Raw genomic sequence first — 13,644 nt, 5'->3', positions numbered from 1 at the left:
AGAATTTGAGCAAAGGTAAAAGGCACTAACTGGCATGATCATTATTTGCTTGATTTCACCAGACTTCCATCCATTATAAAAACACCTCACTGAGGTCTAGTCATAATGGAGTTTGTTTGAAATGATGTAGAAGAGCTTTGGATTTCCTGTTTAGTGCTGATCAGGATCGTGTGGCGACACTTACACGGTGAAACAGCTTGACAGACAAGTTACTTTGCAGTATAGTATATACAGTATGAATAAATACACCAAATACTTTCACATTTAAGATCATTGAAGTATAACTGGATACAAAGGTTTATTTATTTAACGTGTTAAGACCCTGAGCCAAGGCCGCAACAAAAAGAAGGCAGCAAGAGGTTGGATGTTAAAATAAAATATATTTATGAACGAAATCACAAACAAAACAAACAGTGTTACTGCCTTTTGCCTTTGCACAACTCCTTATTTCTGGCTCATGATACAAAGGCAGAGAACAGGAACTGACAAATAAGAGTCAAAGGTCCATTTTGAGCTCAATATTTTTCACAATATTTACTGACATAATAAAGGAGGTCTCAGATTCTACCCACAATAAGACATGAACTCATTTTTGAGCAAACGGGATGTTACTGCGCTCTGCCTTTGTAGGGTGTAGTGGGGTGTTTGACATGTATCTCTATTGGTGGAATGTTCAGCAGTTACCATGGTGACACAATGCACACATTAGCTGACACTGCCAAAAATGAATGAATAAATAAATAAACAAACAAGCAACACATTTTCAGGAGTCTGTGACCAACATCAGCTGCAAAATATCAATAACAAAAACAGAGCATGTGTAGATAAAGAACTGATCTTTAGAACCTCAAGTGGCACAGACAATATATTCAGTTTAAGAAGATGTCCTTTACATCACAGTGTGTTACCATTTCAGTTGTTTGTGAAAAATAGACTAAACAAAGCAGCTTTTGTAATTTAAAAAGCATTTTGTTAGATGAGAACCACTTAGGAGCAACAGCCAGTGACACTTCATTTATCCAGCCGGGCTTGTTGTTGGGTAAGAGCCATATGGAAACAAGTGCCTTTGACTATCCTTGACACATCCTTGTTCAAAATGAAAAATGTTCAAAGACTAGTACAAGGCCTAAAGTTTCACCATGTTACCAGCTTGTCTCCATGGAGATGATCCTGCTTTGCCCAAAACAGTATGGCAGAAAACTCCAGCAGATGATACCACGAGGTCAAAGCGATCACATCTTCACGGAGGTAAGCAGGGGGTAGACAACGCAGCCAAAAAAGTTACATAGTGTATCTTTAAAGAGCCATACCACGAAACATTGACTGTAGGAACTTTTAGCCATGGTATAATGTTATTAAGTAAGTAAGTTTTATTTATACAGCGCTTTTCACAGACATATGTCCCAAAGTCGCTTTACAGAGCATTATTCATTGACTCCATACCTACTATTGTAGCCACAGCTGCAGACTGCCGGAAACACAGCTGCCAATCTGCGCCATCGGCCCCTCTGACCACCACCATCACACACGCACACACCACTTTCATACTAGGCAACAGAGGTGGGGACTTGTAAGTCGTGACTTGGACTCGAGGCAGACTTGAGTCACTATTTTTAGGACTTGCGACTTGACTTGATAAATTGGACAAAGACTTGCGACTCGACTTGGACTTAAAGGTCAGTGACTTGGGACTTGACTCGGACTTGAGGCCTGTGACTTGAGAAGACTTGATGCTTCTCCTAAAAATATATATTTTTTTCTCTTTACGGTCGATAAATGCAGTGCTTAATTTTAAAGGAACAAACTGGAACATGCCCCTCCCACTTCTGTTTGTTACTTTGGATGTAACTGAAGTACTGAGATGGTATCCTCAAATGTACTACAGTAATATACAGTACAATACAGCACTATACAGTATAACAAGGACTACATAAAACATGATCCTTCCATTTCAGTGCAGACTACCTGAGAAAATAACTGTTATTAAGCGCTTTTAAATGTGAATTCTTTCTGTTCTGACAGTAATGATTCACAGTAAGATCTTGTCAAGACATTGAAAAAGGAAAAAAATAGCATCTCTACAACTCTTATATAAATATTCATATATAAATATACCATGACATTCTAAATACAATTTAGTTTAAAAGTCAAATAAATTGCAAAAATCTGGTACCTGAAATGACTTGAAGCTCAAAGCAGACGACTTAGACTTGACTTGGACTTATGGACCAGTGACTCGAGACTTGACTTGGACTTGTGTTTGAATTGGGACTTGACTCAGACTTGAGGTCAAAGACTTGAGACCTACTTGAGACTTGCAAAACAACAACTTGGTCTGCTGGGCAATGTGCATGAAGTGCCTAGTGCCAAAAACATATGTGGAGTTGTGTTTTGTTTCATTCACATGTGTTTGAATAATCCTTTATTATTAGTCTGTCTACATCTCCAAAGCTCTAAATGCTCTGCTCCACCTTGTGATGTCATGTAGTGATAGTCAGATTAACAGCTACCTTTTAGTTCAGTAGAGATTGGCAATTCCAGACTGAAATGATCCAAATGATTCTAGTGAAGGTGTATGAAGTTTAAAAACACATTTGTGCACTTCCTGTATTACCACATGACATCACAAGGTGGAGTTTTCTGTCTAAATATGCAGGTTTTGTGTGTTAAACATGTGTGAATGAAACAAAAGACAACTCCAGATATGTTCGTGATGAGGAAACATTATAAAAGATCAGAAAACCGCACTGTATGGGCCCTTTTTACAGCTTCCCATTGTTCAAAGTCTAAACAAGTTTTGGGAACAATGTCTCTTTTGTGAGTCAGGACTTTTCCTGTCAAACATCTCCACATTTGTCATCATTGTTCATATTCTTTTCTCATATCTCATCTGGTGTCAGTCCGCAGTGTGATTTATCGACGCAGAAGCACACCTGAGGAATTGTGGGATATTAAACGCTGAAATGCCATCTTTCTCCCGCTCCTCTGAAAGATTCATAAAGGCCAGTTAGTGCCTGCGTCCCTCCGGAGAGTATCATGTCTGCAAATACCACACTGAAACTATAGGTTGTCCCCAAATCACCAATATTAGCTTCACAACGGTAACTTTGTCCAGTGCCGTTATTGGGGTCGCGACGTTTTAATAATTTATAAGAACTCGGGGGCATCGGCGAAAAGCAAGATTGAATTTCTCAAATGGACTTTATCTGGCTCGCGCAGCTGTGGGCCTCTTGAAGGAACCAGCATTCGGCGTTTTGTCAATACGCTTTGGCTGACATTAAATTAAATACGGTATTGACTGGCAGGTGAGTTGGCAATGAGGCAGCCAGCATGCGCGCTCACTAGCTCCTAGACTCAAACCGCTACGGATCGGTGGAGCAGGAATTAGTGCAAAATGGATCCAGACCGCTGGCTTGTGTTTTTCTCTCAACATTCTTTATTTGATTTTAATTTGCGCTAATGCTAATCCCAGCGCCGCGCTCACATCTACACAGGTAATAATGGGGAAATGCCACAGTGTCTCTAAGGGCTCGCTGATTGGTGTCCACTGACTTCAGGCGAGATCTGTGTGGGGGGTTTCAATGTAGGTTTAATGGAAAATAACATATTGATGTGTTAAAAGTAATAAGCGGTTTGGTAGCTTATTTTGATGGTGAAATACAGTGTTTTCCATGTACAGCAGGGGTGCCCACACTTTTTCAGCATGCGAGCATAAAATGACCAAGTTAAAATGATCTACAAACAAACTGTACTGCACTGAAACACTCTGTGCCCCTTTTTTGGACACAGTTTGAGAACCGCTTCTTTAAGAGAACTTTTACTGGTACTTTACACAAAACTGTGATGAAAGTGAAGAAAGTGGGTAGGATTTTTAAACCAGTTTTTTCAAGTTCCTAACTGGAGTTGCATTCTCTTACTGGTTTTGCAGTGGTATTTACCTCTGCACATTTACCGAACACACATCGTGACAAATCCAGATGCATTTGTGCACTTTTATTAGGCAAACGTTAACCACATGTAGGCCTGCTCTGTGCTTTAGTCCTTCTCTGTGTCAGCACTGTATCATAAATTTAGATGAGTCTGCATTGAGGAGTGAGGCTGTGTGCGCTGTACACGGGGAGCATGAAAAGGCGAGGAGCGGCACACTGACGTGAGGCAGATGGACAGGTAGGATGTTTTAAAAATTTGAACCTGCGCTGTGATACACGCTGGTACATGAGGGTTGCGGACAAGGCACGCAGTGAAATATGATATCAGTTGTCGGGTGTCAGACCTCGAGTGTGAGACAAGACTAAGACCGTAAAAAAAAACGTCTCGAGGTCGGTCTTGAGTACTACGACACTGCGATCTACCCACACTACCTTGGTGATCGACTGGTAGATCGCGATCGACGTATTGGGCACTCTGATGAACAGTCTTCCTCTGATGGAAGTGTTTGCTGTTTCTTAAAGCAACACCAAGTATGACAAATAAATCTTATGTCACAGGTGAACCAGAGCCGAACCCAAAAGCAGACAGAGACAAACACAATTAATTAAAGTTTTTATTTGACAGTTTTGGTGGAGGTAGTTGGACTGAGGAGCAGAGGTGAGTATTTGGACTGGCAGGGCAGGTGAACTATGACATTATAACTAATATTACTGACTAAAATTCTTACATCTAAAGTGATTAAAAGTAAAATACAAGAGTCATTTATCTAAAATGAATTGCTAAAACTTTTCATTGGATCTTGATGAAATGGTTATGAACAAATGACTTTGCATTTGTACCAACTTTGAAATTCAATACAGCGCAACAGCAGCATTGCCACACTCACTATGACATGACTCGACTGCCTCAGAATATTAAGGCAATCAACATCCACTGTTTATGTCTTCAGATAAATTTGTGTCTAGCTCCAAAGATAACAGTGTTAAACCTTTGTGTGGAGAATCCCATAAGAAGACTTTCCTGCTAAAGTCGCGTCACGCCTTTTACTAAAAGAACACCTCAGCGATGATGATGTTGGACGTGCTTTACTAAAGCAATGAGCTTAAAGTTAAAACTGCTCACTCCTGTCCTTTACGGAACTATAGCTCATATACTGGCTTCTTATAGCACAAAAGATTATGCAGATTCAACTGAGTTTTGCAGATTAAACAATTTCACACCAAAACGCAGGTGTTCAAAATACTTTCTCCTTCAGCAGGTATTTTATCACATTGTGGAGACCAAAGTGTGTATACAGTCATATATGGGGACACAATTAGGCCCAGTGCAATAAATTGGTATTATGTTACAATTGGTTATGGTTTAGGTTGAAGCAACACTGTGTAACTTTCTGGAGGTGGCTCGTTACCTGCATGAATCCATGGAAATAGAAAGTTAAAATTATTTTTAAAAATCTTTGGAATATTATCCATGGAGATAGATGCTTTTTATCTTACACTGTGGAATGTATAGCCCCAAGAGAACAACACTTTCAGGGTGACAAGCTGGAGGAATAAAAATTAAGTTAGGTTAAGTTTTTTTTTGTTTTTTGTTTTGGCAGAAGTTCCACGGTGAAATGACTATGGTTAGGGTTAGGATGTCTCCAGGAACATATAAGTTTGTGTATCATGTCCAAGATGCATGTAAACCCACCTTGTGTGCACCAGTGCAGATTCTATTCCTTGAGAAAGGACCATTATTGCTTGGAGCTATTTCCTTGTTCTGTCCGGGAGGCAGTGCTCCTGTGATGGATGTGAGGCCACCTGCCAGGCCCAGAGGTGCTCACCAGCGGAACATGTCTTCAGCCAGATGTGGTTTGCTTAATGTTGTGGAGATATTGCATTTCTAATGATCAAATGCCGCTCTGCTGCTGCCTGCACAAAACTACCAGGACATCAGCGAGAGGACAAGGTAACCGCTACAAAGTGAAAAGTCCAGTCGGAAAATGAATCGATTTTTCAAACTAACAGAGAAAACTTTGAAGAAATATCAAAGTTGTTTTTGCACCGTGGCACAGCTGGGACTGTGTCAGTCCACCAAGGAAAAAAGCTACAGTCACCAGCTGCTCAGGAACAGCAGATGTGGAGGCGAGAATACACAGAAAATATGGTGAAAATAATCCCCAATAACATCATAAGTTTAAATGTGCATGTGACAGGTGTTTTTGAAGGAATACTGGGGCTGGGGGTCAAAGATTACCAGTACCAGTTGTACCTATATGTGTGAGGTTTTGCAGAGTCACACAAATATGAATAAATATTTACAGATAAGGCAGTGAACATGTTAAAAAGTACACAAATGAAATGAATACTTCAGTGGAGGACACTTCTGTGTTTAGAAAGAGGTGTTTGTGTCTCACTGCTTACACGAATGCTAATTTTGAGGAATAATAAATATAAAAACCAAGTATTCTACATATAAAAACAATTGGGTAGTCTTTATTTGAATTGGTTGTTTATTTTATGTTTTATGACTTTAATAAAAGTGACTGTTAGCTTTGACACACTTTAAACCCTCATTCAGCAAAATAAAGGAGTTGGCATTATTATATTAACTATATTTTAGTGAAATGGGCAGTAGAACATGTCCAAACCGCACATGAAATAAACAAGTAAACTCAGTGATCAGAGAGGAGTTGTAAACTGTCTAAATGTCATGTTGTTCCAGCAGCAGACCTGGAATCTGACATCCTCCTCATTTGGCTGCAGCGCCTGGACAATAAGACTCACTGTGGGACTATGCAAGAAAATGTAGGAGCAGAGCTGTTGGCGTGCCCACTGGCAAAGAAGAAGAAGCTGGGGGTTAAATCTAGGGTGACCAGATGTCCCTTTTGACCCAGTTTAGAGCCCTGTGTCCCCTGTCCCAGCAGATTTACACAAAACCATTCATTTGGTCCCTGGTGTCCCTATTTTTGACCAATTTGATTCCTGACAGCAATAAAGAGAGACAAACGTTGGCATTTGTTTAGGTAAACTACAGAAAAGCTGCTAAAAACACCAAAACACAAAGAAAATGTGACTATACTGACTCACATGTTAACCTTGAAAAAATCATGAATAGATCAAGCCTAACAATTGTCCAGTGTCACAGTTTTTGTTTTGAAAATTTAGCCACTTTAGGTAAATCCTTGGATTAAGACTCCTCCATGACCTGCGACTGACTTCTGCAGGTTAGTTTCATTGCTCAGCCAAGTAATGGGTGAATATGAATCAGATTATTGGGTGACTCTATAGTGCCTTTTATGGGGTATGATGCAAACTGAAGGCACTAGTCTGTCTGAGGCTCTGTTACTCAAATTAGTCTTTAATAAAAGTTTTGTTTTAACATAATCTGACCAGAAAGAGCTGATTTAGTTGGAACTACAAGAAGAGAGCTGATTTGTGCAGTTAAACAAGTCCCTGTCAAATAACATCACAGTCACAGTGTAGGAAGAATTTGCCAACTGCTCGTATTCATCACAGGCTCCTGAAACTGAGTTGTTCAAATGCATTTTGTATTTTCTCTTGTGTTTTCTTTTTTTTTTTGACAGTGTTTGCTCGTATGTGCACTGTGTCTCCATGGAAGCTGATGAACACCCCCACCGTCCTTAAGCTATGCTGAGGTGTTAAAGGTTAAACTGGATAATTTGTGGTTTGGGGCTAATCGTCTGCTTGTCTTTATGGAGATGTTATTGCTAAAATGTTCCACAATACAGCATTAAATCATTCTTACTAATGCTGTAAGTAGAGTCGCCTCTCCACAGATCTGTTTGTCTTCATGGAAATAACTTAAATACTATACTGTGGAACATTTCAGGCAAAGCAATAACGTTTCCATTTAGACAGGCAGGTCGTGATAGCCTGATTCATCAGTCGGTTTCACTTTGTGGAAACTGTCGGACCTCGCAGCATTAGGATTTGTTCACTCGACAGTAGGCGGGTACTTTTGTTATTTAATCAATCGCTGCTATTTGGTTGTGATGTATGTAATGCGCCAAATCCCATGAGAAGGGCAATAACGTCTTTCCCTTTGATTAAATTCACCAAACATTCTCTTTGTTCCAGCTTTAAATCCTCGATCTCAGGAATCGTTGCCAACACAGAATGTTTGGCTTCGTCTACATCCATCTCGACCGTTTTGTTTACTGTTGTGCTGTACCACAAAAGGGACTCAGACAGGCGCTTGAGTTTGACGTCATGGCTTCACAGCTCTTCACACAGTCCACAACTTCCGGGGTTCTTGCAAAACGGTCTAGTGTATTCTGATTCCTGACCCAGGCTACATTCAGACTGCAGGGCTTAATGCTCAATTCCAATTTTTTTGTGAAATCTGATGCGAGGTCGTTCACATTTCCAATTAAATGCGACTTGTATGTGACTCCAGTGTGAACTTTAAACGGCCCAAAAGTGTCCCGCATGTGACACTGGAGACACGATGACGTCAACCACAGCGAGCGTGATCTGTGTTTACGGAAGTTGTCCAAACACTGACGCGAGCATTGAGCACCTGGAGATTTTAAAGTTCCTCTCGTACCGGAGCCAGAACATGAACAACTTACTTGTTTTTTAAAGAGGAGAATGAGAAGGAGAAGGACGAGGTTTTTGGCCTGTGGTGTTTTGTGGGGCAGTGGCAGCGACGTCTGTTGAAAGGAACGTGTGGATGTGGAGACGGAGCCAAGAGTGGTGAGTGGTGATGTGCTTCTCTTCAGTGACATGAAGTTCATTAACAATTTTCGCCTACTTCAGCGCAGAATAGTGACGTTTGAGGCTTGTTGATAATGTGTAGGTCGGATGAATGCGCTTTGGCCGTTCAGACTGAAGTCACATGTCAAAAGATCAGATATGTATCGGTTTTAGGAGCACATATCCAAGTGTCCTGGGTCACATTTGAAAAAATTGGATCTGTGTCGTTTAGACTGTCATTAAAAAATCAGATACATTTCACATAGGGGCCAAAAAATTAGATTTGGGTCACTTCAGGTTGCAGTGCCCTAGTCGCTGGAGAGAAATGACATTGAGCGGAGGCACTAGGTGGCGCCAGCCTGGCTAAGGCCATGAAGCCTCTACTAGAAAGGTTACATTAATAAAATACTGTGAATAACTGGAATAGCTGTACATTACAACTTACTAATACTTTGCAGTGACATCACGTTGGGGGTGTACATATATCTCATTGGTGGGATGTTCAGCAGTTACTATGGAGACAAACTTATTAGCAAAAACTGTCAAGGATTGTCTGAAATCTCAAGAAAAAGTACAAAATGGATTTAAAAAGCACATTTTCAAGAGTCTGTGATCAGTACAAGTGTTCACGATCCTGGTTTGGTGTTTCATTTTCAACAAAAAAAGATGACGCACACATAAAAGTGCACAAATCAGCTCATCTATTCCGAATAAACCAGCTCTTTTTAGTCAGATTGTGTTAAAATAAAGCACAGGTTCAAGTCTACCCAGCCTCAGATAGAGCAGTTCCTACAGTTAGCAACCCCAAGGAATATCGATGCCTGCAAAGTAAGAATGAAAAGCAATTTGCCATGACATAAAAGATGAATTTAAATAGCTTATGAAAGATATATGAAAGTAAAGGTGATTTTGCAGTATAAGTATAGCCCAAGTTCACTTTGCATTTCAACAAACTCAATGAAACTTCTCTCCCTTTTTCAACTTTCTAATCCTCAGCTCATCCCGTCTGTCACAACTTGGACAAACAAAGCGGGCGTCTGAAGACCGGATCTCCAAATATTACCATGCGTTCCTCCTTTTATTTACTTTTAATTTGTATTGATCTTTTGCCAGCACCTCAATTCTGCCGGTGTCGGAGAGGTGAAGGAGCATTACAATATACAATAGTTCTCTGGTCCTCTCTTATCGAGCTGAGGAAATGAAAAGCAAATGGCACCTTTGTCCGCTACGTGAGCTCGTCCACGCGAAAGGACTTTGAGGGGAAGGGGTGAAATTGAAAAGGTTGTGGGTTCACTTCCCCGGACAATGCGTAGCCCCTCTGCTTCCACTCCTCCGGCTCATGGGAGATTAAAGGAGCCAGACAGATAAGACACAGCATCGGCTAAATGTTTTCTCTTTTCTTTTTTTTTTTTTTTTTTCCTTGGGATTGGGCAGATCGAAGAGGCTGAGGCGCTCCAGTTAGCTAAAAGACAGATACAGAGACAGGCCCCGAGATGAGTGGCTCAAAAGTGACCTTGACTTGATTGTTGTGTGTAAACTGCTCCAACACTTCAAACATTTAAGGAAGAAATCAATAATGTCGTTCAAAAGTGCATCACAGAATCAGGGTTAGGGTTTATCAAATGTATCCCCAATTCAAAAAAGGATGCGGCCTAGCGTAAGAGATAATAATATAATGCTAACATTTGAAAGGAGACGAGCTGAATTTATCCAAATTGTAGTAAAGTGGAACAGTGTTATTATCTATTAGAAAAACGTAGCCCAAATATGCAGGGTTTGTGTGTTAAACATGTGTGAAGGATAAAAAAAAAAAAAAAAAAACATACCTTTTCAGTTTTATACAAGTTTTGACTAGATTAGGTAGCGATTATTATCTGGAATCTACGTTTAACAATCATGTATGTATCTTTAAACTTTTTTTTATTATCACCATGGAGACAGCAGGAGATGCCACAAGGTCAAGTTACAAAACCAAAGATGTTAATTTAGTGTTTTTATGTACTTTAACTTCTTGGGTTCTTTTTTAAAGACAATATAGTAAAGCAGGGGTTAAATTCACAGAGGGCCAAAATTTAAAACTGGGACTAACTCGTGGGCCAAACTAAATATTTATCAAAAAATTTCAACAACATCTGTATGTTTTCTCTTCTTTCAAGATTTGTAATGTTAAACCTTTTCTTATTGAAATAAATGTTTTGTTTAAACATTGAATCCAGGACAAGCATAATATAAAATAATAACATATAAAAAAAATAATGTCTGTATAGCCTATCTGTAGCCAGCGGGCCAACTCTAATACATATTTGATATGATCTTGCGGGGCAAATATAATTATATCGTGGGTCAAATTTGGCCCCCGGGCCTGAGTCTGACATGTCTACAGTAAAGTGTATTTACCTTGTTGACATGTTTCAGCAATGCCATCTTCAGAAGTGTCACTGGTGTTGGTGGTGACGTGTCGTATATCAACTGTTGTTTCTTCCTGTAGGCATGATCAGCCTGATGGACCTGGCAATACGCTCAGACTGACCACGCCTCCCATCACCCGGTGTTCTCTGGAGGAGCGTGTCCCAGGTGTGTATACGGCACATCACCACCAACACTTGCGACAGTTGTGAAAATGGCTTGCAGCTAGCAGCTGAAACATGTCAACAAGGTAAATAAACTTTACTGTATTGTCTTTAAAAAAACCAAAGAAGTTATAGGTCAAGTTACAGGTCAGATCTATGGAGAGGCAAGAGACAACTTTTAGGTCAAATGACTATGGACAAGAGACACATAAGTGAGTGGACTAAGGGCATCTAAAGTCACCCATATTGCTCGGCTTCAGTCAAATGAAGCTCATGAGGCCCACAGTTACACGGGTACATGTGGAACCAAGTATATTATTAGGAATAGGAATTTATTCACATATAAAATACCAAAATAAAAACACCAGGATCATGTAGAGGAGGTTAATACAAACATTTTAAGACCAAAATGATGAGGCTCACAGTAGCAGTTACAAAGAAAGAGGCAACAGTTTTTCAATGTAAATTCAGTAGTTGATGAAGCCAGAAGTGCCCCCATGTTCACTTCCTATTTGGAATACTGCGGCTAGTTGTTTAGCTATGTCCATTTATCCATACGGTCTATGTAAATGAGCCATTATTTAAAAAGTAAATACTGCTTCAAGTCTAAGAAAGTGCTCCATCATTTTCAGAAATTGCACACTATTTTATGCACAGTAATTCCAGCAGATCCTCCTGAGCTGCTGCGTGCCTCTCACAGACACAGCACATAAAATATGTAAATGCATGCGGCCGTGTGGAGGCAGGTGAGGCAGGAGAGACGTGATGAAAGAGCTGCAGAGCCAGGGCCACGTGCACAGACCAGCGCTCCCCAGAGACTCCCATTGTCCTCCGCTTCTAATGTCTGCGAATCTCCACACACAAATGAACACCTAAATGGGCCACTATGACTACTGCATCTGTAATGTGCTGTACAGTGTAAGGCAGTCTGGTAGAGCAGTTATATTTAGTCAGACGCAGGACAAAGAGTTTAGATACTCAAATGTACTGTGAAAGTGAAGTTTGAGGGCGTCCCTGGAGAGAAGGCTGGGTTTGGTGAGACACACGTTTTACAGTGTATTGCTCCCAAATGTACGCAAACAAAATGACCTGTATTTTGTGTTATGTAACTTTTCTGGTGCGGTGCCGTTACCTGCTTTGCTTAAAATATTCTACAGTAAAACATTAAACTTATCTGTCTTGCGTTGTTATTGCAAAAAATAAAAAATGTGGAAATGTGCATCCTTACTGAGTGGGCTTGCATCTCCAGAGATCCAGAGTTTGTTCCCGTGAAGACATAGAGAAGTTTAATGCTGTTCTAGGGAGTAACATGGAGTCAAGCAGGTGGTGGACTTTCACCCAAAAAAGACACACTCTTAATGCCCGGTGTACACTTACTGCAAGTGCGGTGCGGTTTGAGTTTGGTGTGGTTTTTGACTTGTATGCCCCACGGACTGTGGTCTCTACTGCAGTCTGGTTTCCTGTTTTGCTCATCATTTGAAGTCTTGTGGGACCCGAGCATGCCCAGAACCACACACCAGTGTAGACCGGACATTAGAGAGTCATTAAAACCATTACTTACCCATTGTAGATAGATAGCTGCGGTATCCAAAAGCATGAAAAAGTGGTCGTAGTGGAAAATGCTGCTGCTGAAAAGTCTTCTTGCACATGCTAAACTACCGCGCGAAATCCCGAGCAGAGCATGAATCCCCGTGAATAGGTAGTTTCAGGAGCACAGTTTGCTCATATTGCCCGCAACGTGCCACGACCGCACAACGACAGAGACTGCAGTCAGTGAGGCATACAAGTCACATTAAAATCGCACCAAACCTGAACTGCACCTACAGTCAATGTACACCAGGGGTTAGAATCAGCATTGGCATCATTTATTTTTGTCTGTAACATTTCCACATATCTGTACACTGCTCATTAATTTATTAACTCATAGGTATATGTTTTTTTTTTTTTCTAAGGTTTTGGTGGGGTTATGGACAATAGCCTGACTCATCAGCCTTTTTCACTTCGTAATCACCGTCTGACCTCGCAGCATTAGGATTCCTTCGCTGCACGGTAGGAGAATACATTTTTATTTAACTATTTGGTTGTGATGTATGTAATGCACCAAATCCCATAAGAAGAAGGGCAATAACGTCTTTCCCCTTGATAAAATTCACCAAACATTCTCTTTGTTCCGGCTTTAAATCCTCGATCTCGGGAATCGTTGCCAACACAGAATGTCTGTCTTCGTCTACATCCATCTCGACCGTTTTGTTTACTGTTGTGCTGTACCACAAAAGGGACCCAGACAGGGGCTTGAGTCTGACGTCATGGCTTCACAGCTCTTCACTGATTAGCCGGTACGCCGTTCTTGCAAATCATGTAGTGTATTCCCGTTCATGACCTAGTCGCTGGAGAGAAATGAAATTGAGCGGAGGCACTAGGTGGTACCACTCTGGCTACAAGTA

This window comes from Boleophthalmus pectinirostris, unplaced genomic scaffold (assembly GCF_026225935.1).
Source record: "Boleophthalmus pectinirostris isolate CB_2022bp ecotype Guang Dong unplaced genomic scaffold, ASM2622593v1 HiC_scaffold_8, whole genome shotgun sequence".
Classification (NCBI taxonomy): domain Eukaryota; kingdom Metazoa; phylum Chordata; class Actinopteri; order Gobiiformes; family Gobiidae; genus Boleophthalmus; species Boleophthalmus pectinirostris.
The sequence above is the reverse complement of the archived record's forward strand: the minus strand, read 5'-3'. Positions refer to the sequence as shown.